Source organism: Oryzias latipes, chromosome 15 (genome assembly GCF_053564925.1).
Source record: "Oryzias latipes strain Hd-rR chromosome 15, Olatipes_Hd-rR_3.1".
NCBI classification, from domain to species: Eukaryota; Metazoa; Chordata; class Actinopteri; order Beloniformes; family Adrianichthyidae; genus Oryzias; species Oryzias latipes.
This window is the reverse complement of record NC_136251.1, coordinates 24,158,092-24,175,306: the sequence shown is the minus strand read 5'-3', so window position 1 is coordinate 24,175,306 and position 17,215 is coordinate 24,158,092. Positions and strand designations below refer to the sequence as shown.

General features: G+C 38.8%; 1 protein-coding gene across 2 annotated transcripts in view; it reads right to left on the bottom strand.

The window, feature by feature from the left end:
- lzts2a (leucine zipper, putative tumor suppressor 2a) overlaps positions 1–17,215 on the bottom strand; it is a 45,198-nt gene that overhangs the window by 21,915 nt on the left and 6,068 nt on the right. The window contains exon 3 of one of the 2 annotated variants that reach the window (XM_078932016.1): positions 979–1,086. The exons of the other annotated variant lie outside the window; for it this stretch is intronic. The gene's annotated coding sequence lies outside the window, so the exon portion shown is untranslated. The remainder of the gene's footprint in view (positions 1–978; positions 1,087–17,215) is intronic. 2 annotated transcript variants of the gene reach the window in all.

Below are 17,215 nucleotides of genomic sequence, written 5' to 3'. Positions count from 1 at the left end.
AAAATACCACATTGGAAAGCTTTTGTTTGGAGTTTAGATGTGTGTGCGACACTGAGTGTGGGAGCGGGCATGTGTGAGTCAGCAAAAGCCTTCTATCAGCTTCCTAACTGGTAATAATAACCTACAGTTTAAAGAGAGTGCATCAGCTAAGACGATCATGTAGAACCTACACAGGCCAGCACAAACCCAACAGATAAGGAAAGTATGGGGAAGTTAAACTATTACAATAACGGTCAAATGTTGATATTGCTTTTCACCAACAAAATTACTGAATTACTTTGTTTTTGGCTCAAGATGTCCTGGTGTCCTGGATCGATTTCACATCAGTAAATGGTATGGTTCAGAATAAACCAATATTGATATGAATCCAATCGTTAAAATGAAAATGTATGTTATTTTATGGCAACTTAAAGAGTCGAGGAAGACACCAAACATGATTGTCTAACAAACCCAGCTCTTTAGGGTCATATCTAAAACCGGGGGATGAAATTAGGAGTTCATGTCAGGAAACTTTGGCTCAAAAGACAAAAATGTTGGACATATAGGCATAGAAAAACACATTACTTGCTTTACATGGTGTTAGATGGCCTGCAGGAATCAAATGCCACATTGACTCCACTACAAACCTCAAATCATTTTTTATGTGCTTCTTTCTCTTCCTGTACCACAAATACAACCAGGTATCTGTCTGCACACAACCTTCTTTGTGAGAGTCTTAAAAGACCTTTAATTAAAATTAGTATGAGTGAATGTACAAAAGAAAATAAGCGTATGTTTAATCTGCATCAATACTCAACACTTTGCAGAAAAACAAAACCAAAAATAAAAAGATCTAAACAGAAGAGGAGGGTGAGAAACAGAAGAAATAATAGCAGCAGGAAGAATGGGAGGGGAGGGGGGTTGGAGTCAGCAAATATTGAAGGTCAGCATCATCAATGACTGCTCAATGGCTTTTATTTCTTTAGCAAGGTGATTCACCTCAGTGTGTCACCCAGCACGCTCCTCCTGGTGGTCCGGGGCAGACAGCCGAATGGCAGGGAGCTCTCATTCCAGGAGCTTCGCTGTCTTTAGGCTTGTTCCTCACACCTGACGGAAAACACAGAGCATTGTTGCTGAGAAACTTGGCCTCCAATACTTTTTATAATTATTTTGGAAATATTTGTAAGGTTCTAAAGGGAGAGTGAACAAACAGTGCATAGTTGTGAAAACTGATGGGTGAAAGATAAAATGAAAGACATCAGCACAGCTACATTCTTTCGATTTGATCACGAGGTTTAGATGGTATGTCAACACATCTACACAAAACCTTTTCAATTTTAAAAAATTTCTCTAGCTGAGACATGAAATATTTGCACATTTTCACAAGCAAAACTATTTTTGGGTTTAATTTCCCTAAATTGTAACTCGTCTCACTGCAGCTTTTATAATCTTCTGGTTTTCCTCATTTTAGCTTCCCCCTCTTTGACTTTTTTCCCTGGTTTTTTGGCCATCAGTGATATCAGCTTGTTACTGATAAATGATACAGTATTGATTTTGCCCCCCTCAGTTACTGTTGCAGGGGTCATTCGTGTCACATCAACCAAATGCCAGGTTGAGCAGCAGAGCTGCTTCCTTTAGGGACAGACAGATGCTGACTGGATCTCAGCTTTTTTCAAAGACTGCAAACAGACAATGACAGATTGAACACATAGTATGGGCAGAGTGTCAGAAATTTTAACTGTTGGCTAAAAACGGCTACTTATATTTCATCTGGGGGGAAAAATGGGGGGGGGGGGACATTTTTTATTTTATTTTTATTTTTACTTCCTCAGAAATACTCAGAAAAGCTATTTTAAAGTTAATTTTCTTCATGTTCTCCATCATGGGAGAAATGCCACAAGAACATGTTAAAAACACCAAAAACAGGATTTTCACTGGAGTGAGACTTTAAGGGCAAAGACGTGACAAACAGAACTGGTGTAAAGTGATTTATGCAACACAAACCAGGTGCAAAGCACAGAAGCATACAAATACATCAAACCCAAACTATGACAGGTGCACAACACCTAAAACACTTTCTGCATCAAATGTATCTTATTCAACGTAAGAGAACCAAGGTCTACTCCAAAAGAAACAGTACAAACTGCTCAGTCCATCAAAAAAGAGCAATAAAGAACAACTCAAATGAAGTTTCTCGGTGGCACCCCATTTAGAAACGCTAATAACTTTAACATGCATGGTTTTGGACTGCAGGGGATGCCAGATTATGACAAAACAAAAACAAAAAACACATTTAGAAATTTTTAAACTGAATAAAAACAAACAACACTAAAAACTAAATTAAAATGTTCCCATTCGGGGTTACAGTGTTGCAGGAGAGAGCCGAGGACTGAAGGTGAAGGCTGGGGACACCCTGGATAGTCTGCCAGTCCAGAGGGTGAGTTACTATCACTGTAGAAGCAATAATCCACCTGCCTATCAGCAACATCTTGAATAAAATATTATAACATCTGGAGGTCAACTGGACCTGAGGCAAAGGTACGACAGATTAAAAACCACTCAGGATCCCGGTCTAGGATTTCTGCCATTAGTTGATTGTTTTAGACATGATGTGATGGCCACATGTTTCCTCCCCCCCCCCCCCCCCCCCCCCATCATCCCTACAAACACCATGAAGCAAAACATAAGTATATAAGAAGTGATGAGGCTTTAGAGGGGACAAAGACAGACTTCCCATTGGCACTCAAGGGGTTAAGCTGGGGGTAAAATCAGGGATGTAGCAGATATTTTACTGTCTAGAAGCAGATTTTGTTGTAATGCTAATGAATGCATAAACCTTAATAATGGAAGCAATATAGTGTCCCAAACGTCATTCCCAGATGATTTTAATTGCTAAAAAAAGGTGGTTTGCTTTAGTAGTTTTTTTTTCATCCAGTAAAGGTACTATATGTGCACATTACTATGATTTGACTGAGGCCAATCTTTACAATTCCAAAAAAAAACTTCTGATCTTTTTTTTCCCTGTAGCAAGGGACACATCCACACAAACCTCTGGTTCGTGGACCATGTCCGACCAGAAGATGAAATCTCCTTCTGCAGCATGAATATAAACTAATAGGTGCAGATTATATTGACATTGTAATCCACAACAGCATTGGTAGATGGATTTAACCATCAGCACATTTCTGAACTGCAGCACTGACCCCTGACCCTCGGATTGGGTTGCAGGGTCACACCCCCACGTGGTGCATCTACGGTAATGGGGAACTCTTGTGAGAACACAGAGCGCTAATCCAATTAGCAAAGAAAACTGAAGGTAAAAGTGGTAGAAGTTGTCAACCCAACATAGGAATGCCTGAGTCTGTGCCAGGGTTACTCTCATGAAGCAGAAGAACCAGCTGCGGAATATCACACATTTTAGACACATGAAAGACAGCCGTGTATATCTACACTCCACAAGTCAAATGTTATATTATTTTGTTGTTTTGTGTCTTGGTAATTTTTTTTGGGCCTACAGAAAAACTAATGATTGTTTGCAGAGAAGGCAGAAAGCTGCAAGACATTGTTTCATAACCACAGTTGTTCTTTTGATCTATTCACGTCTCAGCATTAATATTAATATGTAAATAATAGAAAATTCTTACCACAAATACAAAAAGAAGGTACAGAGTTTTCGTATAAAACTGTTTAATTTCCAACTTACGAAAACCCAATTTTTCTGTCTGTGATCGTATAACGGTGCTGGGTATTGCTCCAAAACTTTTGAAAGATGTTTAATTTAAAGTTTCTCAATTCAATGAAACAAATGTATTTGTCAAATTCTACATTCACTGCCACAGTTGTTTAGTTTTTACAAAATGCTTACATGTAACTTGTGATTAAAACCTTTTTTTAAACATTGTCCTTTTAATATAAAATGATAAAGAAATCCAAACATACATGTAGGATTGAGTAACTGAAGGCTGTAGATGAGTAAGGATTGTTTTTTTTTAATTAACCTGTCAGTACAAGAGTACACACTGATTATATTTACACAAGGAATTCAATGATCAGTTGCGAAAATAAATGCATTGCTCTTAATTCCTTAGTCTGACGCAAGTCTAATCACAATTTGATAAGCCAATTTCTATCTAAAGAGGTCATAAGATTTGTGCCACTGACCAATGTTGCTTTTGATTGTTAGATGTCTCAGCGTATTCCTTTAATGCTTGTAGGTTTTCATTTTTCCCCCCACATTTTTTGCACTAATCTCCTGATTTTCTAATAAAAGCCCCACTTCGATCATCTTTTGATTCATTTTCACAGCATTCCCAGTTATGACTATGTCCTTTTAGGCCAAAAAAAAAATCTGTCGTTTTCTGGGACATGGTTTCTGCACTTCCTGATCAAGATGTTCAGACAAAACACTTGGATGACTCTAGATCTAATTACGGTATTAAGAAGAAAAAAAAACATAACTCACTTTTACACACACATCTAAAAAGCAGACAACTCAAGTGCAGTTTTTATGCCAGAAAAGCATCAATAGGAATAACAGAACACTCCCCTTTCACTTTGCAGTTACGAAATTCAATGTCTATGCACCTAATTTCTGTTATTACCTGAACACTCACTGATGGTGCCCACAACTTCATCGCTGCTCCTGTCGTTACTTTCAAGAAAGTGGAAAGCTGCTTTGCTGCCATAATATGCCCTGTGTGATGCTTGGCCCACTTTCTGTCTCCTCTCATTGTGTAAGCACACATACATAAAACATGATTTGCTGCTTCAGTTTCTGACTTTTATTCAGGTGGGATTTGGTGGCAGACAACATCAGAGCCATGAAAGAGAAAGCAGAGCAGCAACCAAAAAAAACAACAAAAAAAAACGAGACTCTCCCTTTGATCCCAACAAGGAGAGAAAGAGTTGGCAACGTTACAGAGAACAAGGTTTAATCACTGACCTCTACACTTGCAGCTGAAGACCATGATTAATGAGGGACATTCATCTTATTGTTTCGGAGCAGGACATTGGGAACCATGTTTGTCTGTGTTGCTTTGATCGATGTAGCCGCAGTAAATTTTAACTTCAATCCTCTTAGGTTTTGCTCACATTTGATCAGAGAAGCCATGTCAAGCTCAAAGCAGATCCAGTTTGGACCACTAGAGGGCGGTCTGTAGGAATACAGCAGCTGCATCTGACACTGAAATGTGGCAACAAAACATTAAAAATAACTGGTTTAATGTATTTCTAAGGAAAAATTTGAAGATCTCGAAGAAAAGGTTTAACAAATAGAAATGTCATTTAAAAAATTTAGTTTTGGGTCATCATAAAATTAATCTTAAAATAGTTTGATAAAATTAAAGTAAATGCATCTGAGGAAATATCTATATAGATCTAACCTTGGATAGAAGCTGAAAAAAGGAAGACTGCAAATAACACAAAAGAAAAAACTAATTAGGCACTTTTGTTGTAGTGATTATACTCTTCTTATAGCTCCTTCACTTGATATGCAACTCAAAGACAACAACACATTTAAAAGAGTCCCCTTGGAATAATTCTGATCCAACTTGGGGGGGGGGGAAACAAAACCAAACAAAAGAATAAAAACCTAATGTTATTGTGCTACAAAAACATTCAGATGAAAATTGTGTTTTTGGTTTCTACCATGACGTTTTTTTCATGGTGGAAGACAGATATAAATATAAGTCAGCTTAAAATTTCATGTTTTAGTATTTCTTTAATCAAATTGTTGGAAATCAGGAGCAGACATGAAAATGCTATTTAGAGTCCCCCTATGACAATTTTTTAAAATAAAAATGTTCCCATTAGTGTTTTAATTATGATTATATTTAATTATGATTTAACCAAACCCCAAAACCTAAATGTCTTAAAAAGCTATACTTCATGTTTATCCAAAATCTACTCTGCGTGGGCGTGGCCAGTGGTGCTGAGCTGAGTAGCCCCGCCCTTGATCCACCCCTTTCTGTAAGCTGAGTCTTGCATGAGTGAGGAGCTTGACACAAAGGGGGGTGGAGGGAGGGGGGTACAAACGACACTGACTGTCAGTCTCGATTCTCAGAAGTTTCTCTTTAGCAATAGAGACACGGTGAAAAGTGACACATTTTTGGTTCCTAATCAATGTTTTTTTAGCAATGAAAAAACAAATCTGAGCATCAGACCCCGCTGTTTAATAAAATTACACATCTTCCACTTTCGGCTTCTCCCATCAGGGGTCGCCACAGCGAACAAGTCGCATGGTAAATTTGGCAATGTTTTACGCCGGATGCCCTTCCTGACGCAACCTTCTCAAACCGGGCTTGGAACCGGCAGAGGTAGAGAAGGGAACAGGGAGCAGCCTGGAGTTGAACCCTGGTTTCACGGATGGAAGGCGCCGCAAACCAGCACGAGCTAAACTGGCTCGTGCTGGTAATAAAAAAGATATTTGATAAGCCCATGAAAAATGCTTATAAATTTTGTGTATAAATGCGTATAAACCTAACTTATAAGTGTTTAGCAAGTTTCACATAGAAACAGCGCGTTGTGCAACAGCCTTTATAGTTTGAAAGAAGTTAAAGGTAGTTTGTCAAATAATGAATAATGTGAATAATCTTAATAATAATGAAGTAAGGGGAGAGTGTAGTCTCAAGTTGTCTTAAGGCTCCACAAAAATATATAACAAGCAAAAAAGAAACTAATCACTATTGTTGCAATCCAGGCTGTGGAGGATAGAGTAAAAGCCCTGTAAGAGATTATTAATATACAGTTTTCAACAAAAGGACAACAAAAAAGCAGGATAAAACGCAGAAAGACTACATGAAAGCTCCAGTAGATCCAGTTACTTAAAGAGCTCAGCAGCATCCATCATCTGGTTTTACTCAAAACTGTCTATAAACTTTTTTCTCTTAAAGTTGCTTTAGTAACCCTCCCTAGAACAAATTTGTCTTGTGCACAAAAGTCCCGCACAGTTTCAATTATTTATATTCATTCCCAAATTTTATTTTCCAGCAGGAATCAAAAAAGAAAAATTCCATTTACTCTTGGAGAAAGCTTTTTTTTAAAAACCATATTAGATTAAAGCTTTAAAATGTTTACTATCAGGGGAGTCCAAACAGTTTTAAAAAATGTTAGAGGGCACGTTTTTATAAATGTCATTTCGACAAACGAATATGTTTTATGTGTGTATATATATATATGTATATATATATATATATATATATATACACATATCAATAATATGCCTGCAATGTTCCACTAAGATGTCAAGTCATCTTCCTTGGTGGCCAGATTATGAGGGATGATATGAGATGAGGGGGCAGCAGACGATGTGGGTAAAGTCGATCCCTGAAAGCAATCTCCAGAGCAGCTGTAGCTCTGCCACAGCTGCACACAATCAGCCTCTAGTATGAAAGGCTTACCAGTGATGAGCTTGCATGTTCACTGACAGCTGTTGAGTAATGAGGGTCTTCTGTGGGGAAACGGTGAGACGTGGGCAGCAGTAGCAAAAGGTGAACACACAAAAGATAGAAAAAAAAAGGGCCGTGGGATAAAATAAATGTAAACAAGTAAAGACTTGCGAAATCTTTACATTTGTTTCAGGGCTCTAATCACAGCCCCAGCACAAAACAGATTTTTTTCTCTGAGCCTGTCTGGAGGGTGATCTCTTTTCATTCTCACGATCCTTTCTTTATCAAATTCTTCATTTTTTTTGGCTTTTTTTTTGCTTCTAATCTCCAACTGTTTCTGTGCAAGGATTCCCTTTGTCTTAGCTCAAAGCAGAGCTCAGTGGTGCCGCTGTGGCTCAGGCAGGCAGCAGCTCTGCAATAAACCTGCATAAATTTGTCAAAGACGCACTCAGCACAAATAAAACATGTGAGGGCAGCAGCTGCAAAGCTTCAGGTGACTAAAAGGTTCAATATTTTATACTTACTGCTAAACAAAAGTGCAACTTGAAGGGAGGCAATCACTAAAACAGCTGGAATCAAAGGATTTGGGTGATATGCAGAGGTAAATAAGTGAGTTTCTTTATGATTTTGCACATGTTTATGTCATGAACGTTTACCTTTTTTGGGTCCATAAAGGAGTCTTTATCTGCTCTAGGATAAGCCTGACAGCTTGGAGTGATCAACAAATCACTGAAACAAACAAGGGCCTTGGTTTTGCTGAGGTCATTTTAAGACTCGTGCACACACAAACAGCAGCTGTCCAGTCAAAAATAAAATAAAATATTTAGCTATCAACATTCTGTGCGCAAAAACTATGATAAAAAATAAATAGTCTGAATTTACCTTGCATGTATTTTTATGTTTTAACATAAAAATACAAACTGATAAGTTGGAAATGTTCTTGATTGGCCAAAACTGGTTTAAGAAATGTTCCAAATGTAATGAAAAGAAAGGCTTTCAAAGTACATTTTTGACTCTGAAATACTTCAAATGCATCACTTAAATCAAAATCAAATTAAATCAAACTTTATTTATAAAATAGCACTTCTCATGTATTTTGTGCAGCTCAAAGCGCTTTAACATTAAAAACAGAAAACACACAATATTACAATAAAAACCCAACCCACCCTTCACCCTTCCCACTCCCCTCCGTTAAAACATATGACCCATGGCCCCCACGTACAAAGAATAATGACTATGTAATTTTAAATAAATAAGCAAACAAACAAACAAGTATGGCTTGGCTCAGCTGTGAGGAAACGGGTATTTGGGAATCCTTTCATACCAGGAGCCAGCCCGGCCACGGGAGCATTGCCACAGCGCCCACCCAGACTGGGACAACACTGGGGTCCACTTCACAGCCGTGAAGCTGCAAAGTTAGACCCCAGCTGCCCCAGCAAGGGCAAGCACTGCAGCAACAACCGCTCACCAAGCTGGCAAGCCCTGGAGGAAAAGATCCCCACAAGAAACACTGGGGCTAAAATCAATAAAAAAAGAACAAAATGGTAAATATCACATATCATCATCAATATGTTATGCCAGGTCAAGTTTCAGTTTAAACTTATTTTTGTTATATACCCTTGTGGTTAAAGTGTCTGCCCTGTAACTGTTAGGTCGTGGGTTCAAACCCAGGCTGAGTCATACCAAAGAGTTTAAAAATGGAACCCAATGCCCCTTGCTTGACACTCAGCATTCAGGGGTTGGCTTGGGGGGGTTGAACCACCAAATGGTTCCCAAGCACACACCTAGGTGTGTGACAGATAGTGGGACTTTATCTTTAAACAAAGTGCAGGTTTGAAGTGCAATTATATATATAAATATAATTATATGTGCATTTTCCTGCAGAGGAAACATGAAAAGTATGATAGTGAGTCTTCACTAAGCCACGGGGAAATGCCTAAAGGTAGCCTGAGAGAAGTGAACAAGCCTGTCGACTAGACACACATGCACTCACCTGCACACGCACCTGTTCTCATGAGAGGACTGCACAGCGGAAAACTCACAGATGTGCAAATCAGCCCAGAGAATAAAAAGTGAACTTTAAGGACACAAGAGAGCTTGCTGCTAATTTATTCCAAAGGAGGAATAATTTATGTGATTCTGTGTATTAAAATGAACCTTGTGTTCTTTAAAAGTGAACTTTTTGCCCCAAAAGTTGTTAAAAGAAACCTAACTTTTTCATTTTTGTTCATCCATGACCTTTTTTTTCCCCCTCTCAATCTTCAAATCAGAGGTAACCATATTTTCTCCACAACCTGTCTTTACACCCTCAGGGTGTGCATGCGTGTGCGTGCATGTGTGTTTCTGTGTATAGAGATAACACAGACTGACATGAGAACTGACACGGATGCTGAGCTGTGCTTCACTGGGCCAAGCGGTCTAACCCAACAGCAGGGATAAACTATAAATAGTCTCTTACACCCCCCCCCCCACCACCACCACTCACCATCTCCCATTTTCCTCCTATTTTTCCCCCTTTTACTTTATGTGCACTTTACTGCAGCTGGGAATCTGCTTTTAGAGCATATTTGTTCAAATGTCTGATCTTTTTCTTATGTTTCATGGATATTTTCTGTGTTTCATTAATGGAGAAAAAAATAAAAACGAGTAAATAACAGAGCATTTATAACACCAAGATCATGTGTGCAGTTTGGGATTGGGGGGTAGTCAAGGGTTGCTAAAGACAGAGGTGGTGGTGGTGGTGGTGGTGGTGGGGGGGGGGGTTATTGAGTTATGCAAGTGAGGCTAATCCCCCTTCCATCCCTGCATGGTAAATGAGACAGAACGACACTGGCCTCATTTTATCTGTTTATCACTGCATCTGCCGCCACTACCCCTGCAAAACGCTCAGCCTCCACCTTAATCTGCGTTTGATCTTTCGCAGCAGCTACAGTCGTAACCTCTGCACACCAGTCCTTTCCTCGCACTGACGATGAGGGCAAGACTGAAACACAGCAGATGAGCCATTATGCAACTCTTGTTTTTCGCATGAAGGTGCTCCAGGTTATTCTGCTGACCTAGTTCTTCTATTTAGCAAACATCTGACTAAAAGGCTGACCAGAACACAAAGTTTGTAAAACAACAAATAAATAAAAAAACTAAAAAAAAAACTTAACTCCCTCATTTTGAGGTCTATTAGTTAGAACACCTGAGAAAAACTACCTTTTAAGAAAAAATGAAAAGTTAAGATGACCAGAGATAATCTTGTTCAGTGAATAAATCAACACTGTTGTGCTCCTCCACTTTTCTGCAACTCCGTACACAAATTTGCTGTACGTAAACCCTTGAAGAACACTCTTCTTTCTGTTAACTGTTGCAGGATGACTCCTTTTTAGAAATTACTGAAGAAATCGGACTCTATAAGAAAAGATGTCAACATTCAAACCTGCATTTTTGATACCCAGATTGTTGATTTTGGGGTTTCTGCAACAAAGCTAACTGAAAAAACTCCCATTAACATTATTGTTTCCGTTCACACATCTAATGTTCGCTAAAAATGACATTTATCAGTCCAAAGTGCATGTGTGAATGTTGGGAATGCCACTATTTCAAGACACAATTCTGATGTGTATCATCTAGTGTGACTAATTTTAGTGTGAAAATAAAGTTTAAATTCAATGTAGTCCATTATGGGCATAAAAGATTTTTTAGATGGCATCCTGGAATGCTCTCTTGAATAGGAAAAACTAAAACTAACTAAAGCACATGTGTCAAAGTCAAGGCCCGGGGGCCAAATGTGGCCCTCCATGTCTTTTTCTGTGGCCCGCGAGAGCCTACAAGCTTTTAATCTCTTAAAGTAAAAATAAAAATTGGTGTGTTTTTATTCATATCTAGGGGGAATATCGGATTGGGCAACTATACAGTAGGACTTAAACACTGTCCTTGTAACCTAACCTGACAGAATCAAATGTAAAAGGATTTATGCTAAAGTAACAAGCAAACATATGTTTTCCATGCAACTGGAATTGTCACTTCATAATAACTAAATAATGAGTTATTTAACATTAAGGAGTATTTATATTTATTTTTCATTACATTTAGTTACATGTATAAGTTATATCTGGCCCTTTGAGGACAGCCACTATGCTGATGTGGCCCTCTGTGAAAATGAGTTTGACACCCCTGAACTAAAGGATATCAATGATAGTGGATATCTCAAATCCAGAAAGTCTATTAAGTTTTAAACAGGGTCTCTTATAAGTGAGTAAAGTGATTCAGTTTCAAGTCACACCAGAGCATACAAGCATGCAGACACTTGCAATGCAAGGCAGGGCTGAATAGAATAAATTAAAAATGATTAATGCTCAGTAATGTTTTTTTAAACTTGCAAAACTTTTTTTTTCCAACCAGGAGGGGAGAAAGTTTGTTTTAAAAACATCTCTATCAACCACATCTGTGTGTGTCATAATACCACATAAAAAAGTGAATTTCCTCCAATAGAGAATTTGAAGGTCATGACAAATTTGCGTTTATTTCAACCCTATTGTGTCGTATGTGCTTGCTCTAACACTCTTGTATCTCGGAAACGTGACATTTCCTGTTTCACTCAGTGGAGCAGAAAGACTGGAGAATTCCAACTTCTCCACAGAAATTATGTTTGCTGTGCAAAAATAGCAAAAAGGTTAAAGATGAAAGGTTTTAGTTACTCATACAATGACTTAATTTTGAAAGTTCACTTAAAGTAACATGCCAGTAGCATTTATTCTGTTTTTAATTCACTTTAAACAGTGAATTCCACTGTATGACTAGGATTACTTTCAACAAGATAGGAGGTGTCATCATAAGTTGCATGGGTCATTCAACTGTCAACCTGATCCAGTAAAGGTTCAGAGGTTTATCAAAAACAGAAAACTGGTATCTCACATCCATCCTGACAGTGATCACTGCTGACAAAATCTGTGCAGAAGTAACAACAATGACTTTTACTCGGTTTTTGAAAAAGCACCTAAACTTGAATTTTCAAAATAAGGTACCTCCTACACCCAAACTGAGCCAAGTTAAACTTTAACCCACCTGTTGATTTTGCACGCCCTCTGATCTGCAGAGAAATGCTTTGCACACTAAAGTCTAAATCTCAAGTAAATATATATCAAAAGTATCTGTTCATCAATTTTTAAACCCGCCCACTCCAATGAAAATTGTGTTTTTGGCGTTTTAACCATGTTCTTGTGGCTGTTTTCTGATGATGGAGGACATATAGAAAGGATATTAAACTTAAAATTATGTTTCTGAGTATTTGTGCAAATTGTAAACCAGGAGCAAAAAAAATGTCATTTAAAAAAATTGTAATAATAATAACAGTTTGGATTTATCTGCACATTTCCAGATGCTCAAAGCGCTTTCAATGTGTCCTTTATTCATTTACTCCTCATTCATACTTGGTGATGGTACCTACTGATGTATCCACAGCTGCCCTGGGGCAGACTGACAGAGGCGTGGCTGCAACTACACGCCTAAGGTCCCTCTGACCATCACCGGGACATTCATATGCATATGAAGTTGTGACACAGAAGTTCCCTATTCAGCTCCATTCTGATGCATCCACTTGCAGACAAATGGATCCGTTAATGTCCGTTTTCCTTGTTTGGGCTGGCATCTGACACCTTTATGACTGGATGGCTCCAATATTGCTCGGTGCTTTTTGTTGCATCGTTAATTTTAGATAGGGTTTGTGGGGGACTGTAAGCTTGTGGGAGTGCGTGTACACAATTTCAAATTGCTAATCAAATTCTGGAAGCTTTGCAGAATCTATGTACTAGAAAACTACACAATATGCCGTTTTTGGCTAGAAAACGGCATATTCATAATTAAAAGAGCTTTGGGAATTCTGTGAAAATAGAGCAAAATACAATCCCTACATCGCTCACTCATTCACAGGAATGCTGGTGCCTATCCCAGCCTCTGTCGGGCGAAGGTGGTGAACACTCTGGATAGCTCAAAATTCCATTATAACTCGTTAGACACCAAAAAGTTCAGTTTGCTGATACTTTACAATAGAATCAACATGATATTGAAGAAGAATCCTACCTTCATCATCTGGGGATTTGAACCCTCCACCTTCCAACTGAGCGTATGAGCATAAGTCTTTTTAATGATGCATGTTGGAATGCATCATTAAAAGCTTGCATTGTGCAGAAGTGCATATCTGTGTGTTAAAATTCAATAAAACTCATTTCATAAAGAAATGAAATGATTCAAAAATTGAGCATATTTTGCAACATTAAAAGATATTTACTATAACGTCCGATAAGACTGACTATCAATCAAATGCTGTTAGTTTTATATTTAATAGCTGAAAGCAGAAGCCTGTGTGTCCTCTGAAGAACAAGTCTGACAGGCTTCATCTTTGCTGCAGACTGTATCGACATTTTATAAAAGTAAATAATCTCTTTCTGAATATTAAAGGTGGTGATTATTAATTTTTTTAAAAAGAGCTGGTCAGTGTGGTTGAATAAAATAGAGAAGCCCACCATCTGTTGGAAAGATGTTCCTGGCTTCAACACCCTTTAACCCCCCCTCCGTCCCTCCGGTTTTCCTGCTCAGACGGGACGCTCTACTAAACTTTGACCTACTTCTGTCTATTGGCAGTCTGTGCTTTCAGAAGGCCTAGAGGGAGGGGGTGTAATAGAACTTCACGCTTGTCCTGCCTGTTCATAATTATGCGAATATGAAAGGTTGATTTGGACAATACTTTCTTTGAATGTCAAAAAGCAGAGGCTAGCTTCAGCCGGAGTGTGTTTGAAAGAAATCTGGATTCTCCATACTGTGTGTGTTTAATATTTAGCTGGATCCCCTAACACTCATTCCTCGGGTTGAAGACGTGGTTATACTTTCCTGCTGTTCATTTGCAAGAGAAACTGTGTTTTTCTTCACCCACCACCCCTCTTTCCTCTGTCTCACCTCAAAGTAATCTCCTTTAGCAGATGAACAGAATCCCCCAGAACCAATTTCCATTGGAATAATTCAGAGCAGAATACTGACATAAAGGATTTTAGCTGGAACTAAACACCAGATACACACAGAAAAAGTTTACAATATCCCAAATGTTTCACAAGAAAGCAGATTCCAGGCTGGTTGATGGAGGATGAGGTTTGCCTAAGATGAGTGGTGGGAGTTAAGTTACCAAAATCTGGGACAGCATCCCAGATTTTCCCAGAAGAATTCTGAGAACCTAGAAGAATTCTGGGAACCTTAACATGTGTATGAGAAAGAGGACTGAAGTCATGGTTGATGAGGAGGAGACATCTGTCACCAATTATGAGGAAAGGATTGATCCTAGGATGATGCCAAACAGATACAGTTTTTCTTTTCTCATGGTAAATACTCCCAACGCCCACTTTTTTTTTCTTTCCCACTCAAGACCGCAGTTTAGCTGAGCTTTTGTCAGCAGACGCAGGACGGGGGTTGGGTGCTGGGTGATAGATTCTCAGCAGAGGGGTCATCTGGCAGATGCGTCCTCCAATCTGGCTTAACTTCATCAAGCAAATTCGCACAAACACAAGGAAAGAAGCCGGCCTAGAGAGTGTAGGAAATCCAATTTCAGAACTAAACACATGTCCAAACAACGGGGTGTCACCGTATATCCGATTATGTCAGCTCAGAGGTCTCCACCACATTGAGAAAAAAACAATGTAAATAAAGAATGGAAGAGTTTGTAAAAAAGCAGTGGTCCCCAACCTTTTTAGGCCACATACTGATTTATGAACTTAACCTAACTCATAACAGAAAAGTGGAAGCTAAAAAGTTTACCATCGTCTGACTTTTCAGACAGATAAATACTGAAAAAAAGGTCACTGAATATAATCATAAAACTGAATCCACCGTTTGAGCAACTTCATTGGCAACATTCTAACAGCCAGTTGCTGAATATTAAGCATCATTATTGTGGTCTGTGGGAACAAACTGTCGCAATAAATTCATATTTAAGTAAAAACTCATGATTTTCGTTTGTCAATAGCAGATTTTTTTATTTGTTTCTTCACTGGCTCCTTCATCTAAAAAAACAAAAACAAAAAAAAAAACTTTCTAAATATGTTTGTTATTTAACTTTGCTAGCTTGGGGGTTTCAATATAGCTGTCGGCGCAGGCGCCTTAAGAAAGTAACAGATGTATTTTTGACACATGACCAAGCGACTTGACGTGCATCAAAAATGTGTCGCATGTGGTGGGGTGGATCCAGTAGTTTTCCAAAATAAACTTTATTCAGAATTAGACTCTAAATAAAACAGAAAAGATGGAGGTTGTGTTTTTTTTGTTTTTTTTTTCCCTCTGTGGCCTGGTACAAACGGTACCAATCTAAGGCTCTGAGGTTGGGGGCCACTGCCTCAGAGGATCATATAAAATCGTTCCACCTTTATCCACCTTTGTCATGGTAAGAATAACACGTCAATGAAAGGGTGGGGTCATCTAAGATAGCACAAGGGTTAAAGATTTCCCATTTATGATTTCTCAGGGACAAAATTGCATCTAATGAAAACATATGATTGGTGCAGCCATAAGTCATCGCCTCCCAAATGAATTTTGTGCCACTGAGCAACCAGGCTCACTCTGGACATCATGCTTGTGTCATCCATCAATGTTGATTGTATCCGTGTGTGGTCTGCTGTTTCAGCACCGGCCGTTTGGCTTCTCATACATCACCCCTCTGACAGAAATGAAGCGACACTTTGTGACATATGAGGCCATGTTCCCCGCTGCTCTGGAACGGCCAGAGAAAACCCAGAAACTGTGCTCAGATGGAGGGCGGTTTCAAGTCTCATGGCGTCTCTCATACTTTCTTCACGCTGGGGAGTCATTCTGGTGTGACCAAATACATGTGTTGAGCAAGTACGTTTTGTGAACGATCACAACTCAGCACTTTAGGCTCCTCTGTGATTTGTACCAGCTTTCTTGCCCACTAATGTCCAATTTACCAAGACTTTCTCCCCTCTACATCGATTCTGTCTCTACTGACATACTGCCAGGGCTTTTATATGCATAGTACCAGGGCTTTTATATTCTCTTGGCATAGAAACTATCAGTATTCACTAGTAATTTTAAGACCCACTTGGATGAAAATTGTGTTTTTGGTGTTTGTAACATGTTCTTGTGGCATTTTTTTAAATTTGGAGGACATATAAAAAGAAAAGTATACTTAAAATTTCATTTCTAAGTATTTCTAACAGTAAACCAGGAGCAGATGCAACAATGCCGTTTAAAACAGCTTGTAGTTGTGGCGAATGCTTCCTGTTCCCCTCTATTCTGATCCATCTACTCGTGGAGATCGGAATGGATCCATGTACATCTTCATTTTCCTTGTTTGAGCTGGCATCTGGCTGAAAACTGTTCAGCTGGATATTGCTCGACATGTTGGTGGGGGCTGTTAGCTAACAGACACCTCTCAACAAATGGGAGGGAAGGGGGGTTCCTCCGTGTCAACAGTCCCGCCCACCACTAGAGGCAGATTTCTTATGAACCACTGTCGCTCTGCAGAAACTGTTCTAGAAAATGACAGGTTTCTAAATTTTGAGTAAAAATAAAAAGGCATATTCATAATTAAAAGACCACTGGAGAAACGTTTTAAATCAAAAGATGATGGGAGTGGGTCTTTAAATGAGGTGAAATCAGCTTGTGATTGTTTAAAACATTTTCCGAGACTCCTCTAAGCTTAAAAGGAGTCCTTCAAGGCCATAATCTGAGATCTGCTGTGTTTATGATCAGGGGATATTTTATAGCTGCTTTTGAGCGTTTCTACAAAGAAATGACAGGTTAGGACTGAGGCGAACAGTTACTCCGTTTTTGTGCAACATAACATGGATGCCAGTTGTCTTTGA